At 44.0% G+C, this 17,500-nt stretch overlaps 2 protein-coding genes across 5 annotated transcripts in view; one reads left to right on the top strand and one right to left on the bottom strand.

The window, feature by feature from the left end:
* LOC137999271 (uncharacterized) overlaps positions 1-17,500 on the bottom strand; it is a 333,030-nt gene that overhangs the window by 104,211 nt on the left and 211,319 nt on the right. The window lies entirely within an intron of this gene.
* LOC138000816 (uncharacterized) overlaps positions 16,543-17,500 on the top strand; it is a 173,005-nt gene continuing 172,047 nt past the window's right edge. The window contains exon 1 of one of the 4 annotated variants that reach the window (XM_068847474.1): positions 16,543-16,595. The gene's annotated coding sequence lies outside the window, so the exon portion shown is untranslated. Of the gene's footprint in view, positions 16,790-17,500 lie in introns of all 4 variants that reach the window. The other 3 variants (XM_068847473.1, XM_068847475.1, XM_068847472.1) reach the window with 3 other exon arrangements.

Raw genomic sequence — 17,500 nt, 5'->3', positions numbered from 1 at the left:
AAGCGCTCGCTTCAGTGATTAGGTCTAAGCATTCGCGTAAAATGTTAGCTTTCATTTTGCGGTTCAGTTGACTACACTTTTCACGAGATCGTGTGAAGAAGAAAGCACTCGTTTACTGATTAAGCGTAAGCGCGATCGTCTGAAGAAGAAAGAACTCGTTTACCGATTAAGCCTAAGCGCTCGCTTCAGTGATTAGGTCTAAGCATTCTCGTAAAATGTCAGCTTTCATTTTGCGGTTCGGTTAACTACACTTTTCACGAGATCGTCTTACCCTTTAACACTTTTCATTCAACGACTACGGGACTGCGGACCGCGGTGGCAGTTCAATTCGCTGCTTGCCCTTTAACAATTTTCATTCATCGACTTTGGGATTGCGGACCGCGGTGGCAGCTTTCTTAAGTAGGACTTTTGGTGGGCCGGGTATTCTGCAATCGCTGCCAGTAGGCAAATACATTCACCCCACACGTTATGGCCAAATCGTGGAAACACAAAGTCTTCATGCGCTTAACGACAAAGAGCACCACGTTTTGTCTGAATACCAAAAACATAGCTCCGTCGTTTCCAAAATGCACTATAAAAAGCGGGGATCGCGCGAAATTGCTGTACAGGCTCATAAGTGTCTTCAAAGACTGTTAGGTGCCAGGAGCTCGGAAGAGAACGCAAGATTTGGAGCGACTATCGAGCGTACACAATCAGAAAGCGCACGGCCCAAAACGGTGCCCCGCTCTTCAACCGCTTATTAATCCGAAGACCACAGACGAAGACGATTTTTTAGACACCCAGATTTTCGTTAAATTTGTCTCCAATAAAAAAGTCTCAGCGACTGCATTGGCTCGGGGCCTTGTAGCGGGCGGTAAGATGCTCTCCCCCCCCCCCAAAAAAAACAAAAAAAACAAAAAACAAAAAACAAACAAACAAGACAAGAAATTCCTCGCTGCCCAAAAACCCACACACTCAGGATTGAAGAGTAAACACCGTTCAACTCGTTTCAAAGTGACTTTAATGTATCTTAGCTCAAACGGTTCGTTTTCATGTACACACTCTTTCATCAAATCTAGGCACTGTGTTTTGGGCACTGACTAGGCCGAGAAAAGAAGTTTGTCATGAGCATCTTTTTGGGCACCGGGGTGCTGCTTTCATACTTGCTTGAGAACGTCTAGATCTTATCCGTACTGGCCTTTTGGAGGCCGTTTGTGTCACGGAACGGGGAGTCATAAAAATCTCTTCAGTATCTGACTCGTCATTTTTGCCATCGAAAGCGTAGGGCAGAGGGCTCCATATGGAACTGAATCGTTGCGCCTGTTTCGAGGAGATCCATTTCAACTCGAAAGCCATCTGCCTTCGTTCCTCGAGGACGTGTTGCCTGAGACCGGGAACTTTGTACCTTTTGAACTGACCCTTGAGTGTATCTTTCGTCACGCTTTTAACGTAGTGAAGTGCACGCTTCATATCTTCGTCCATTGTTGCCTCCTCTTGCTTTTACAGGCCCTAGAGCTCTTTCTCTTTTTCTGCCTGACGAAAAACTCTTCTCTAGAGCGCTCTATGTTAGGGTGGTAAGGGCCGTTCACAGAATCAAGCAAATGCGCGTCTTCCTCCCGCATCATTCCCGACCCTTAGTTTTTTTTCTCAGAATTGCGCTTGTGCAAGCTCTGCTCGGTTACGACAGTCTTCTCTGAATTGCCTAACTGTTGCACCGATTAATTCCAGCTGCCTGCCCTTCAAGCTATGTCGCGGTTGCTGTTTTCCTAGCTTAAATATTTCCGCCAGGTTCCTCTCCCACTCATTTACGTTACTGGAACTACCCGCCTCAATACTCGATCCCTCGCTCTCTTGGTCTTCTTGACTTGAAATGATCGTTTCTTCGCATGGCTCCTTCACAATGCACTCTTCACTCTCGCTATCGTCCATTATCAGGTTTCGAATACGGTTCTTCTCTTCTTCGTTAAGTGGGCCGGCATTGTCAGTGGTTGTTTCCGGAGCTCAGGTCTTAGGCAACTCGAGCGGTAGTATCACTGCCAAGTTTGATGCCCATACAATGCAACCCATGGCATGATCTCTCAAAAATTGTTGGATGCCCTGCAGCCGGTTGACATTGGAGGGTTTTGAAGAAGTAGAAGGAGAGAAACATCTCCTTCTGGCACGTGATAAAAATGGGGCATTGGATGTTCATGGGCTTTGGTGACTTGAACTTTCGGTCGTGTGCTATCAGTCCTCCCTAACAAAGATTTTGAAAGATGAACAGAGTATCATGTAGACTAAAGTAAAAGGAGACTGAAAACGGACTATTTCCACCCGGCGGTCGTGTTTATCAGATTGCCTGACAACGTTTCCAAGCAAAGCTTACCTTCCAGTCATCTGGATCAAACAGTCTTGCGTACGCCTCGTCCTTAAAGATGACTTGCGTGTCCTCATCGACTTAACTCTTGTTGAACGCTTTTTGCGTCGTGATCAGCGCGATGTACTTGATAATAAAATGAACATAACAACACATCAGCTGATTCACGTCCTTGTTTGAACCCAGCTTTTGCAAAACACCACCAAAAAACCGTTGGGAAGTGTAAGTGAGACCATTTGGTTCGTGTCCAAAAAAATGCGTCCAGACGATTCATGCAGATTGTTCAGAGGCAAACTGATTTAGCAAGACAATGGACCTCGGTTTTCTTCAGAAGAATTCAAAGCATTTAGTCATAAATGGCAATTTGAGCACGAGACATCTTCAACAGGGTATCCCCAAGGCAATGAGAAGGCAAATCAAGCAGTCAAAGCGGCCAAGACCTTGATGAAGAAGGCAAAGAAAGCTGGCACTGATCCATACACTCTTGTCTCACAGAAACATACCTACCCCAAGGGCTTGGCTCAAGTCCTGTACAACGTCTAATGAGCAAAAGGACAAAAGCCTTACTTCCAACTACCGCGAACTTTCTTAAACCAAAGCTTTGCGCGAAGGTCGAAGCTCTTTGCGTGCATGCAAAAACAGGTTCATTACTACAACAAAGGAGCTAAAGACCTGGTAGATCTAAAGCCTGGTGACGTTGTCCGGATTGTTCCAATCGGCAATGGTGTAAAGGAACCAGTTAAGGCCGTTGTACAATCTAAGGTTAGCATACGGGAAACCGAGATTGGCACTGAGAATGGACGGGTGTACGTCCGCAACCGCCGTCACCTGCGAAAGTCTCAGGATCCTTTCGACAGAAGCTTTCCTGCGATGTCTATCAAAGGCGTGGCTTCACCTACCAAGAATAACGTGAATAGCTCACTGAACCTCAAGAAACAATATGTCACAGAGCACACAACCATTTCCGCAGCAACAGCATCGGAGCCAAAAGGTTCAGTCACAAAAAGGCACACTCGTTTCCACCGTACTAGTTCATTCTATTGTGCTAGAAATTGAAATGGATAACCTTGCAAAATCCTTGCCAGAGTGTAAGAGAAGAAAACAGGAGAAATCAGCCTCGCCTTTGTGCACTACACTTCAAGATCACAGCAATGATTTTATGCCAAAAAAGGTTGACCTGTCATTCTCTCACGAGCTAGAATCTCTGAAAGAACAATTAATGGAAGAGCCCCTGGTGAATTCCTTGCGTGGCAGTGAGAACGTTGTGCGACTACAAGTCGTCTCCAGCGCATTTTGGCTACCACTGCGCGACAATGGAATTCCAGCTCTCTTGCAGGTCGTTCTCCGCTTTGACGTTTTTCGCATTGAAAATTCAAGTCTGCCTACCAGTTGTCAAAAACTTTGCAGGGCGTTAGCATCACCGGTCGTGGTGGCAGCAAATGACATTGAAAGAGGTATGGGCAACCTCGATTACTCGCTATACAGAAGTTTACAGGAAAGTCAAATTGGCGAAATACACGTTCGAAAAGTGCTGCACAGTCAAGAAGTCCTTGTCATTACTCGGTACCGGCGAGCACTGTGAGGAAACCATTGTGAGACATAGGTGACCGAGAGGGTGAATTTGGGGGAGCAAATGATTATCAATTACGATCTCATAGAGGTCTCTGGTGGCTAGTGCTTCTCCATAAGCAAACGAAAGCTCGTGGAAAATGCCATCAAAGCGGAGGAAATGGGAAAGGAATCGCCAAGAGCATTTGTTGAACATAGCGATGACGAGGCACCAGATGTAACGTACTAGTTTAAAGATATTCTGGAGAACAGCCTGTCGCAGACCGATGCTGGATTCTTCTGCGAACACTTCATCAGAATATTGAATTATGGCACACAAAGAGAGGGTACTACGCTTGATCGGTGAACCGAACAGTGGAAAAACCAGCTTGTTTACGCCAATTACTCGCATTATCCCTGAAAGGTTATTTAGTAGACTGAATTTCGATTAGGAAGGTGCATCTGGCAGCCTTTTTTTCCCTTGTGCATATTGCCATTACAAAAAATCAACATGTATCCAACCGGCTGGGAAAGTCAGCTCTGTGTTAAATCCGAGATGCACACGTCTGGGATACCACAGCGCGCGAAGTGGGCTTTAAGCTCGTTTATGACAGTACACGATGTAGTGTCTGGTTGTGCATCAACTTCCCAGAACCCCGAGTAATAATGCACTGTGATGAGGTAATTGAGGTCATTGCAGCTAAATAGGTCTGTTCCAATTTTCGCCCATGGTCTGTTTGGCACGTCATGTGAATGCAGCGTTTCCTTGGGTTGCTTGATGTCAAAGGAGCGTCAGATGCTGCATTTATCGATATAGTCCTTGACGGCACCAATACAAACATTCTCTGGCGCGTCTAAGGCAGCCTTCGATCTCAATGTGGGCTGAATGAATTCGCTCAAGCATTTCGTGTTTTAGGGTTGAAGGGATCACGGCTTGATTTCCACGGAATATTATGCCGTCTTGTTCACTCAGTTCATCGCGGAACTAAAAGTAACGAACTGCTGCTTCGGGGAGTTCGAGTTTGTCTTATGGCCAGCCAACTGCTATAATTAGACTGAGGGCCTGCAGGTCGGGGTGATTTTTCGTGTAAACACGGACGTCTTTTAAACGCGCAGCACCTATTTGAAGGCACTGGCCACTTTCCTATCCTAACTCAAACGGTGTTACTTCTTCCTGTAGATAAGCTCTGCTCCCTTTTCTTTGTTTAGCTTTATCTTGCGCTCACGGCATCTCTTCATTAAGGCATGCACTTTTGCGTCATGGTGCGTTGCTTCTTCTTCTAACCATTTGAATATGTAATTACAAAGGAAGCACTTTCTCCTCAATTTTTTCAAGACCCTGAGTGTTAGTCTGACCGGAGTTGAACTCACGACCTCCTGCGTGACAGCCCGGTGCTCAACCAAGTGAGCCACCGGTGTTCGGTATCAATCTTACCAGTGACACTAAATACATCCGGATACTGTTGCAGCATTGTATCTTTTTTTAGGAATGCACTGTTTTCTTTCTCTGTCTATCCTACTGCTGAAATGTTTTCGTGCTTCACTTGGATGAGTTCTATCTGTTTGCTAGACGGACTACTCAGGAAACGTTGGTAAAGATATCTTATGAATAAAAAAAAACCTGTTGAGCTGCCGAGCAGGAGCACTTGCCATCGTGAATTGACATCTTTCGACTGGCAAGAGCAACATTTAATAGCAGAAGCCAAAAATTAAGCTGATTTGAAATTTCACGCCCTTTTTTCGGTTTCTTGAAATATTTCATGAATTTTCTATTCATATAGTCACACAAAGACAAAAATGAGACAGCGCGTTTTCTCTTTTGAGTTTTGCAAAGCTCCAATATATGAACACCCGAAACTTAAATTGTCATTCTAACTTTAATTTCTTTTGTGAATTTAAGACACTTTTGTCGGGTCTCCTAGGTTTACATATCTTCGAGGGAACTCTATGCTGATGTTTTTGCTTGTTTGTACAAAAAAGCGCTTATTTTACTTGGATTGTCTCTCTTTAACCCTCTCATTAGTTTAGTCGTTTTGATTTAGATGTTGCGCATTGGAATGTGAGATTCAATCTCATGCAAGAGAGAAGCCATTGGGCTGACAGAAATCCCAATGTACCAAAAAGAATTTCCAAACAACAAAAAAGCCATGCCAAATGAATGTTACGAAGGTGGAGACGATTAAATGATTTCTGAAAAAAGAAATAGCATTGTTTTGTATGAATATCATGAGAAAAAAACAATGTGAAAGAACTCGTAAGCAAAGGAAATGATGCAGCCGCAAGTTCAGTAACGCGGGAGTTACTATACAAAGACCCTAATCATTATTCCAAAAAAGATCTGCAAGTGTCATCTCCGTGTTTCCGTTGAACACGCCATGAAAATTCATGCGGCTCCAAATTATCCCTGTCAATAATATAACATATCTCAAATAGGACGGGGACAACGGAGATGGCCAAGACACACTTATAGTAGTACAGGGAGGTCATAGAAAAATATTCTAAACATTATTCCAGCAAAGGTCTGCAAGTGTCATCTCCGTGTTTCCGTTGTACACGCCATGCTTTGAGAAATTCATACGGCTCCAAATCATCCCTGTCAATAAATAACAGATCTCAAATAAGACGGGGGCAACGCAGATGGCGGAGACACACTTACAGTAATATAGGGAGGTAATAGAAACGATGAAATAATGAAATAACCTAAACATTATGCCATAAAAAGTATCCGCAAGTATCGTCTCCGTGTTTTCGTTTACTGCCGCCCGCACCCCACCCCCCCTCCCCAACGCTTTAAGAAATTCATGCGGCTCAAATATGACTGTTACAACGAAGATGGCGGAGACACCCTTACAGTACAAATGGAATAACCAATCACAATACTATTACAACAACTACTGACCGCACTACTACTACAATTACTACTACTATTCTTTCTATTGCTACTACTATTACTACAACTACTAGTACTCGTACAAGAACTGCTACAGAATATTTCAACATAATATCAATAATAATACTTAAAAATGCTAAAATTTATTGATATATTTATTCCATTTGAACTGTAAGTGTGTTTCCGCCGTTTCCGCCGTCTCCGTTGTTCCTGTCCTAGTTAAAATCTTTTGATGGCAGACACGAATCAAGTTACATAAACTACTTATCTTCGGTACCCTTATTGTATACCCGCATTAGGGGTGCTTTGATGGTTCACGGGTATACATTTCCGAGTCTTTTACCCTTTTCGTGGGAACCGGCTCGGCTGTTCCACTCTTTCCCCTTTGCTGTACATAATCTCAATCGAGATTTTGGCTGCTTCACTTTGCTCTTCTCTTGATATTCAGGGTTTTCTGCTTGCTGGCCTTTCTGATCTCTTGCTCTCTCTTTCTCATTACAGGCCGTTAAACCCTTTTCGGAGCTTTTCGTGTTTATGCCTTTAAATATATTTCTGTGGGCTCTAAATTGGGCAAGTGTCGTGGTCTCTAGTTCGGGCGTTAGAGGTGTCTTTAAGACTCTCCTGTGGACTTTCGACAAAATCGACCTCCGACTTCCTTTTCTCTGTTGTAGACTTTCCACAAAAGTAAGATACTGAGAGATCTTTGAACCGTGACTGGGCATCTTTTTCTAATTGATTAAAGAAATTGGCTCCCTCGCCTGAAGGCACGCGAGCCGGCTGCCTTGGCACTTGTCATTATTTACAAACGCTCTTTCCCTCTCAAAGCTGTGGTTTGCCTCCTTGAGTGTTTTCTTGGCTCTTTTCTTTTCAGTATGTTCTACCATTGCTTGGAATAAGACATGATCATTTGTGGAACCATGTCACATACATAATTGCCTCTCAGTTTCCGTCTGTCGTTCTCTAGCAGCTACTTGTTAAAAGGGGTGGTCGTGAGTAGTATATCATGCATGATTCGCCCTCCTTTTTTTGAGCAAACGAATTTGAAAAGCTGAGGAGCGTTTCTAGGGGCGTTGCTAAGGACGCGTTAAAACGGAAGCTTCTGATTGGTTCGAAGTACAGGGGTAGGTTATTAGGGTTATCAAAGCTCTAATACTTTGAATAATTATCCAGCTGACTCCTGATTGGTCGAGAGGAGATTTGATTGACAGACCGTGGGAATTTTTCAGGGGCGTGGTGGTGGGCGTTCCGTGCGACCCGTTTTTGTGGACGTTTAAACAGAGGAACCCGTTGTGGGCATGAAGGCGTTTCCTTAGGCGTTTTTTAGGTCCCAGACCTCACTGGGGCACCTCTCCCCAATAAGGAGGAAAAGGTCCCAGACCCCTCGGATAAAAACACAAAACACAAGAAAATCCAACCAAAACAGATTTTAATGACTATTTACAAGAGCTATACAAGACGATGGTGCCCCTCACATGCACCCTAGTTTATTATGATCCACGCTGATTTGGATGTGGCCGGCCAATGAGAGGATCCAGAACACAATCATCCCACCGGTCACATCCAAGTAGAGTCTCCTTAAAGTCACCTCAGTTCCGTTTCGTCCCTACTCAGTCCACACACAAAAGTCGGCGCCGCGTACGCGCACCGCGCAACTTTACAGATTAAAACTTGAGGAGTTCCCGAAAGGACATTTTACTCATGAGTTGCTCGGAGTTACTCCCTCAATTTGAGTTACTCAGGGTTGCTCGGAGCTACTCCATCAATTTGAGTTACTCAGGGTTGCTCGGAATTACTCCTCAGTTGCTCATTTGCGCATGAGTTGCTCGTTTACTCTTGGGTTGCTCATTTGCTCTTGAGTTGCTCATTTTACTTATGAGTTCCTCGGAGTTACTCCCTCAATTTGAGTTACTCAGGGTTGCTCGGAGTTACTCCCTCAATTTGAGTTACTCAGGGTTTCTCGGAGTTACTCCCTCAATTTGAGTTACTCAGGGTTGCTCGGAGTTACTCATGGGTTGCTCAATTGCTCATGGGTTGCTCATTTGCTCATGAGTTGCTCTGAGTGACTCCCTCAATTTGAGTAACATGCGTTTCCTGGAGCACTTGTTTGGTCTTCCGTGACTGAACAAAGCCTACTTTTTACCGTTCGGTTCCTAAAGTTTGTGCTGCCCCACACCGCGTTTGCTCAAAAATTGACCACATTTGTATTTTGGAAAAAGAAAGACACGAGCTAAATCTACATAGCTGCTTTTGTTATTTGATTCGAGACCATTCGTAACACCCTATGTTCAGAGGGAGTCTGGGTTTACTTAGCAAGGGTTTCATTCGGTTCGAGGCGTGTGGGCTTTGTCTCGTCCGTTGAGAAAAGTGGGATCTCTCTGAGCTTGTTTCTCTTTTGTCGATGACATAGGTTTTGTCCTTGTTTTTGTGATAGTACTGTTTGGCATACGCCCGACATCGGGCTTTGTTTCCGTGGTAGTATTGTCTCCTCTTGGCTTTAATCATGTCCTTCTGTCAGCAGGCGAGGATCGTTCCTGCTGTCATTTCACCCACTGGCTTCGGTGGGTTTGCCACTCCATCGAGCATTTTCTTTGGGATGGTGTCTTTAAACCCTTCTGGTTCAGTCATTTGGCTAGGCTGTCGCGTTGGTTCTGTGTTTGCAACAGTCACCACACAGGGTGTCTCCACGGTATGGGTTGACGTTGTCACGAGCGGAGGTTGTGTCGTGGTCGTTTTTCGTGCTCTCTTGTGGTGTCTCACTTTTTGTCGGGTCTTGTCCCTCCATCTCTTCTTTTGCTCCTTAACCTTGTCCGGGTTTTTGGTTCGCCATCGTTTGATTTGCTCGAGCTTGTTCTCTTTCTGGATTTTCAGTTGTCGCTTCAACCTTTCGATCTCTTGAATCAGTATTGCGAGTGTCGCCTCCATGTCTTGTTGATACACTCTTTGGTAGATGGCACGGACTTCACTAAGTCAACAAAGGCAACCCGAGCTCAATCAGACAACGTTGTCCTCCTCCGTGGCTTCTCGTTTATGATGATCTTCGCCGCAGTTTCACCCTTTTATTGGTTCGTGCAAAAGTAAACTTAGCCTACACCTAGGATCTCTCACCCTTACCCTCAGTGTGCTCCCTACTTGGGGGAGTAACTCCAAGGGCTGATGAGTAATTCATGGTTACTCATTCTGAGTCACTCGCCCCGTGACTCACAACGAGTATTTTGGGGGGAGTCACTCCAAGGGCTGATGAGTAACTCATTCTGAGTGACTCGCTCCGTGACTCACAATGAGTATAAAAACTATAAAAGCAGACGTCAAACTCGCGATGCTCATTTGGAGCAATCCCTTTGGGTGAGTGTATGCCACAACTCTGCCGCTACTGCCACAAACCATTTAGTCGAGCTTATAACAGAGACGGTCACGAGAGGCGAGGTTGTTGGAAACGCATAGACCAGGAGCCTGTGGGAGACACAACCATGGGGGACATATTTGAGGAAGTACCAGCCTATGCTGCCTCGGAAGAGAGAAGTGAAGAAGATGAGGAGCAAAACCAAGATGAAGAGAAAGAAAAAGACCCGGACTCGGACATGGTCATCGAGTCTGAGGATGAAGACGTTAGTGACAGGGAAATGGATGACCAAGATCCCTGGGAAACTCTGCGCCAAGAGGTGGAAGAGTCACTGAGTTCAACCTATGACAAAAAAGTCAACAAGTTCTTGAAGGAGGGGGGTCTCTGAAACAATAGCTGAGGCCAAATGCCATGTTATCCGTTTACAGAAGAAAGTTGCGAGGGCTGTACTTGTACTATCCCCACTGATTTGAACATCTAAATCCCGACCCCGTGCATAAACACGTTATGAAAACCCGACATCGTTTCATGGAGGAGGATTCAATTGAGGTTGAAGAGACTACAGACGCAGCTGTGGAGAGACGGAAATTTTTATTGAACAGGATGTTCTGACCGCGTCCCATCCTAACGCAAGATAAAGAAGACCAAAATGATGATGACAACTGAACGATTTTTTATGTTTACAAACAAGGTTGTTTGCGCTACTGTGCATTATGTTGCGACCTTCTTATGACTTCCTTCACCATATCTATTCAGACTGTATGGGTACATTTGTGTCGGGATACCAGTACATGGGACCCGGCACGCATTTGAAAAAGAGACTCAAGCGTGGCGATCCGGGCATCAATCGGCTGGACAATATCGCCAAACAACATGACATCGATTATTCCCAGCCCAAGAATTAACAAGACAAATGGAATGCCGATGCGAAAATGGTGAAGGCCATCAGCAATTTCCCCGGGAAGAAAACCTGGACCGAAGCATTGTCAAGAGAATCATGCAAGCCAAACAAAAACTCAAATTGTAAAATACTTTAATGGCTGACTCACGATGTTGTTGTTGTTACAAACATTAAAAAACAAAGTTCTTGACTTCCATGTCTCTGCTCTTTATTTACCAAAATGTTTTTCTACAACGTATTTAACTCCAACCCACTCTTTCTTGTCTTTAGGAGGCATCAGACTGCTAGGGTCGTGACATGGGGGATACGCCCATCCATACGAAGAAATTATGAATTTTGGGTATATCCCCCTATCCCCTCATCCGGTCTTATGACCATAGAAGTCCGGCCAAATATTGGGTATACCCATAGACTTGAAAAAACTAATAGTCAAATATTGCACGAAGTTTATTTACGTCGCTATGCAAAATACACCAGGAACAAGGCATCATTTCTGGTCATGATAACAAACCGACTTTCGCCGCAAACACAGCGTTTCCACAGTGAAAAAGACGGTGGCACGGGCAAATAGAACAACAAAAGATAACCTTTGCAGTTTAATCAAACTGCGGACTGCAGACTAACTCTGAATCACAGTTATTGAAAGCTAACCGCTCAAAAATGGGTCCTGAAACTTAAATACCGCTTATCAGCACTGTTTGAAATGGGTGTTTAGCCTTAAGGCTAATTTGCTTATTTGCAGGCAGCCAGCAGTCTGCCTTTTGCAGTTATCATACACCAGAAAGGGAAGAAGAAAAAGAAGAAGTTCTAACTTCAGGATCATGTGGCGCTGAAAATTAATAAAATGGAAAAGGAAACGCCCCTTCATCCAAATGTGCTACTTGCTCAAATTGGAGAAATTGAAGGGGACCGCGCCAAAATAATCACAAAAATTTGGATTTATCAGTACAAGCAGACTCACCAAAATTAAAAAAATAAATAAACAAATATTTTATTTGATAACTCAAAAGAAATAACACTTACAAGAGCCTACAAAATGGCTTCTGATCAATAGATTATGAAACCCTTTTTCCTGACTTTTCAAAGTTTTGTTTTTACTTGCCTTTGATTATTACGAATTCAAGGTAAGCAAAAGATAGAGCAAATAACTAAGCAAATTAAAAATCAACAATACATCATGTATGTTTCAGTTCTTTTATTCCTTAGAAGATAATTCAATACTGTTGCTCCCTGCCCTCCTAAGGAGATTCATTAATGAACAATGTCCTAAAAGGCTCTGAGAAAGAAAAGTAGAATCGGTTATCATGCACTGTATGCCTAACCCCAACCTTAATGCTAATCATTTAAAATCAGTGCCTACAATTGTAGACTTAACAACCATTGGGGTTTTATAAAATACTCATGAAAATCTAAGCTACACTAAGTTCATCCCCTCACCTCTAGGACCAATTTACTAACCAATATATTACACGTACTTACTAAGAATTGATGGGTTTTTGTTGATGTTTCCTACTATCAATTTCAACCTAGTTTAAAAAAATGACCCAGGTTGAAATTAAAATTAATCTGAATTTAAATTTAACTGTAACATACACGTGCTGGAAAGGTCACCCAAGGTCAGTGTTTTCTACCCCCCGCAAAGCCTGAGTCTTCGTTTGAGTTACGATGGACCAGCAGCAGCCACGACCAAGCGAACTTAGCTTCCTTTTGTGTGACGTCTGCCAGCAAGGGTTCACCAACCAACGCAACCTCGTCCAACACCAGACCACGGTTCATGCCGAACTTTCGTGGAGTTGTCCTCAGTGTGGACGAACGCTCAATCGTCAAGACAACTTCCATCGACACGTCCAGATTAGTCGAAAGCGCCGACACAAGACCAGTCCGACGACGATACACCACCCGCCAAGCAGCTTCGGGAGAGTCACGAGGGTCCGGAATGTGGCCGTACGTTCGAGCAAGCCATCAGTCTAGAACGACACTGGGTGCAGATCCACCAGCCTAAGCGGTGTACTACCTGCGTTGAACAGTTTCTTGGCACCCGTGCGTTGACGGCCCACCGACGGAGTGATCATCCCAAACCGTTCGAGTGTGATCAGTGTGGGCGAACCTTTGCTCATTTGAACAATCTCACGCGTCACCAAACCGCAAAACATCGTGCGGCTCCGAGACAGAGCGCTGGTGGTGCAGCAGCAGCAGCCCCTGTGGACGATCCGCCTAACTGGCGAACTATGGCGTATCCCATATAGTACACATTCCTCCCAGAGGCAGAACACAGTCCCCTTCCCATCTACCAACAAAAATGGGGACAAATACGCACACAGTTTCGTCGCAACAACCGTCTTCACGATCGGTACACCATTCGTTTGCGCGATCTGCAACCAGCGACGATAGCGACCCATTTGAATGACATCTTTCGAGATCAGCGAACTGTTTTTAAGTTGAACTTGTCCTTTGGTTTTCTTTTGCGGAACCAAGAGACTGGGGACTTGAGGTATTATCATGCCTCTGCGAACAATCATCTGGCCTTTCCTGAACCCTTTGTCATCGCACGAGAAGCGGACCTGCAGCAAGTACGCGAGGCACTGAACAACCTGGATGTCTTGGAGTGGTCGTGACAGTGGCTTCCAGTTAAATCAGACGGGCTTCCAGTTAAATCGATACGAAAAGACCTGTGAGGGGACCGTCGTCCACAAGTTCCCTGGAGGTGTCTACCGACCTGCTCCATCTCTCTTTGAACAGTTGGAAGAACAAGGGATTGAGGTGCCCGAACGTCTGAAATGCTATCCTTATTGGGAGACGTATGACATCGAGGCCATGCTCGTATCTCAACAAGACTTGAAAAATACGGATGAATTACAGTGGACACAAACACATGTAACCGCCAGTGTCAGTATTTGTTCCAACGTCCCCGAGTTTACGGAGCCCGTATGTTTTATCAGTAACGGCAATCCCAACGAGTTGGTAGCTGAGATTGTAGAGCACCTTGAGAGTATCTGTGCAGCGGCTGAGGCTATCTTATGGAAGATCCCGAGATGGAGGCACTTTTCGAATCCAAAAAGCTGGAGGAACAAGAGGAGGAAGAGGAAGAGGAGACAGAGGAGGAGGACGATAACGACGAGGAGACTCCCCTAATGCTCTCTATTTGTGGAGTATAATGCAGGAGATGCCCACCAGACACTATGCTCGTCGGCGTGCTGAGGGAATGATTGCGTGACGAACCCGTAAGAACGTTTGCGTAGGAGGCTAGAACGGCACCGTAACGTCGAGAATTGCTCCGAAATTAAGCCTCTCAACTGGTGAACGAATCTTAGTTCGCGGACTCGTGTCCATTGATGTTGACACGTACGAAGTGGAGTCGTGTAAAAAGACCATCAAACGCAATCTCCCTTCGACAATTGGGTTCTTCGTGTACCAGAATGCCAAGAATTCTACTACGACTGCGTCGACAAGTGTCTCGATCGCAGTGATTTCCAACTCTGTGAGATGGACACGGACAGTGCCTACATGGATCTAAATGTTTTTGCTCTTTGGCCATTTCAATTTCAGCAGGAAAAGAAAACAAACAGCGGTTACAAACATTTTCATTTTGTACTTGACGTTTCGTATGCTGCAATATACATCATCAGAAGTGACGGTTAAAACCGTTACACAAAAATTTTAAAACTTGAGTGTAAAATTAAAGAATCGCTATTAATCAGGGACTTAAAACCTTGTCCTAATGAAAACATTGGAAGTGGGAAGCTTTTCTTTATTAATTTCTTCCGGAAGTTACATTATTGCCTCTCTCAAGTTTTAAAATTTTTGTGTAACAGTTTTAACCGTCACTCTTAATGATGTATGTTGCAGCATACGAAAGGTGTCTTTTCTTTTCCTGCTACATGGCTCTTTCAGGTGAAAGTTTGGAGAGTTTGGTCAAACCTGAACTGAGAGAGGCATTTGAGGCGAACAAGGCCCATTGGTTTCCGCGTACGGACACGTCTGAACTTCGTGCGTACGATAAGCGAACACCGGGACTCTTCAAGGAGGAATGGCAAGGGGACGGCATCATCGGACTTGCCAGTAAAACCTACTACTGCTATGGGGCTAAGGAAAAGTTTAGCTGTAAGGGCGTGAGCAAAGGCTTGACGCAATCGATAAGGACAAATATCTCAACGTCCTCCTCACTCAGCGCCCGAGCAGTGGTGTCAATCGTGGCTTTCGCACCGTCAACAATACCATGTACACGTACAATCAAGTGCGCGACGGCTTTTCTTACTTTTACCCAAAACGTAAAGTCCTGGGTGATGGTGTGAGCACACAACCTTTGGATATTTGAAAGTTGCGGGGTGCATGTACGGGGCACAAACTTTTGTGTACAGTTTTAAAAAACTGAGTAGGGACACTACGGAACTGAGGTGACTTTAAGGAGACTCTACTCCATTTCTTGTATATATTGTAAATATTTGTTACGGGGCACCAATTCTTGATGTAACCGGTGGGATGATTGTGTTCTGGATCCTCTCATCGGCCGGCCACATCCAAAATCAGCGTGGACCATAATAAACTAGGGTGCATGCGCGGGGCACCATCTTCTTGTATAGATCTTGTAAATAGTCATTAAAATCTGTTTTGGTTGAAATTCTTGTGTGTTTTATGTTTTTATCCGAGGGAATCTGGGACTTTTTCTTCCTAATTGGGGAGAGGTGCCCCAGTGAGGTCTGGGGCCTAAAAGAACGCCTAAGGAAACGCCTTCAACGCCTACAACGGGTTTCTCCGTTTAAACGTCTACAAAAACGGGTCACACGGAACGCTCACGACCACGCCCCTGAAAAATTCCCACGGTCTGTCAATCAAATATCCTCTCGACCAATCAGGAGTCAGCTGGATAATTATTAATGATAATCCTAATAACCTACCCTATACTTCGAACCAATCAGAAACCTCCGTTTGAACGCGTCCTTAGCAACGCCCCTAGCAACGCTCCTTAAATTCCTTTGCTCAAAAAAGGAGCGCGAAACATACAAGATATACTACTGTCGTGTTATACGTAGTCGTAACGATCGTGAAATGCTAGATGTAAAATTTATTATTATGCATTTATACGTAAGTCAATTTCAGAAACATCCGCTGGTTTGCGACGAGAATCTTATGCAAGTGCTCAGCCATAAGGTCAACCCCCTCAGTCGGGAGCGGCTGTCACCGTGAGAATTTAAACTAAATTGCGGCAAAGGAAAGTAAAAGCAGAGACCGCGATCTAGAAAGGCAAGAATGTAAATATTTAGATCCTAATTTTAAGTAAGTTAATTTTAGCCATAAGCTTTCATCCTTTCAGGTAAACTTGCACGTTACGCAGAATTAACTTTATTTTACGGTATTCATTAAATCTCTAGGTTAAGAAAGTATTAGAGATGAGGTATACAGGTCAAAACACCGTGTTAGTATGCGTTATTTATTTGTTAAATTGTTTACTTTTTATCATAGCTATTAGTTTGTTGAGTTGGCATTATTAGTCTTCCTGTGGTAAGGGGCCTGTGTTAGCTAATTTATATTCCTTTTCCTTCTCGTGGAACCGGAAGACTCTCGTCACACAGCTGTAAGGCAGGTGAAGTGTTAATTTAAAACTGTTAACAACCCGGCAGCGTTTTCCGACACAATTTCAAAGTCATTGGAGTTCACTGTTGACATCAAAACGGCTTCAGGACCTTGAAAATACCCGGCCACTATTGCGGCATTTTTTGAAGAACGAGGCATATAACAGTACACGCCATGGAAATTCACGGTTTATGGTTATAAAAGGTGGATACAGATTATCGAAGAGCAACTCGTGTTTTAAGCAAGATAAGTATAGCGTAGGCCAAGTAGCTTGCAATCTGGAGGGCGGGTTTTCCTGCGTGACACTGCTTGGCATAAGCGCTTATTGATGATAATGACTATGAAGATGGTAGTGGTGTTAACTAACAAGGGATTCACTCCATCTTGTTTTTTCCTTTTGAAACCTTCGCTTTTCTTACTATTTAACCAAGATGTATAGAAGGATTTCAAACAAATAGTCTTTTATCAATGTGAATATTGCGCCCTAAACATTGCTTTGAACGGATTCATGCATGATTATCGTCGTTAACCTGATGGTTCATTTCATATTCACTCCGAAGCTCAAATTAATATATGAAATTTAATATATTAATTCTACAATGATTTCCTTCAGAAAAATGTCAGTCAACCAAGAGCGAATGTGGAGCCAATCAAAGCGTGTTAACGCTCATCAGGCTTCCAGGAAAATTCATATTGAACAGTTTGCTGCTTATATTTTTTAAGACCCTGCGGGTAAATTGACTTTTGCAACCGTTGCGTTGTGCGATCTCACGGGAAAAATTACCACAAACCTAATTACTTTCCTTTTCCCAGATTTTCAGTAGACTTTGGCAGAGATTTATTTCCAAGTGAACAAATACCCCTAGTTTATCTGCACATCTTTTGTTCCTTGATACAACGACTTTCCTAGAACTA

Source organism: Montipora foliosa, chromosome 4 (genome assembly GCF_036669935.1).
Source record: "Montipora foliosa isolate CH-2021 chromosome 4, ASM3666993v2, whole genome shotgun sequence".
NCBI classification, from domain to species: Eukaryota; Metazoa; Cnidaria; class Anthozoa; order Scleractinia; family Acroporidae; genus Montipora; species Montipora foliosa.
Note: the sequence above shows the minus strand (reverse complement) of the source record. Positions and strands in the feature narration are given on the sequence as shown.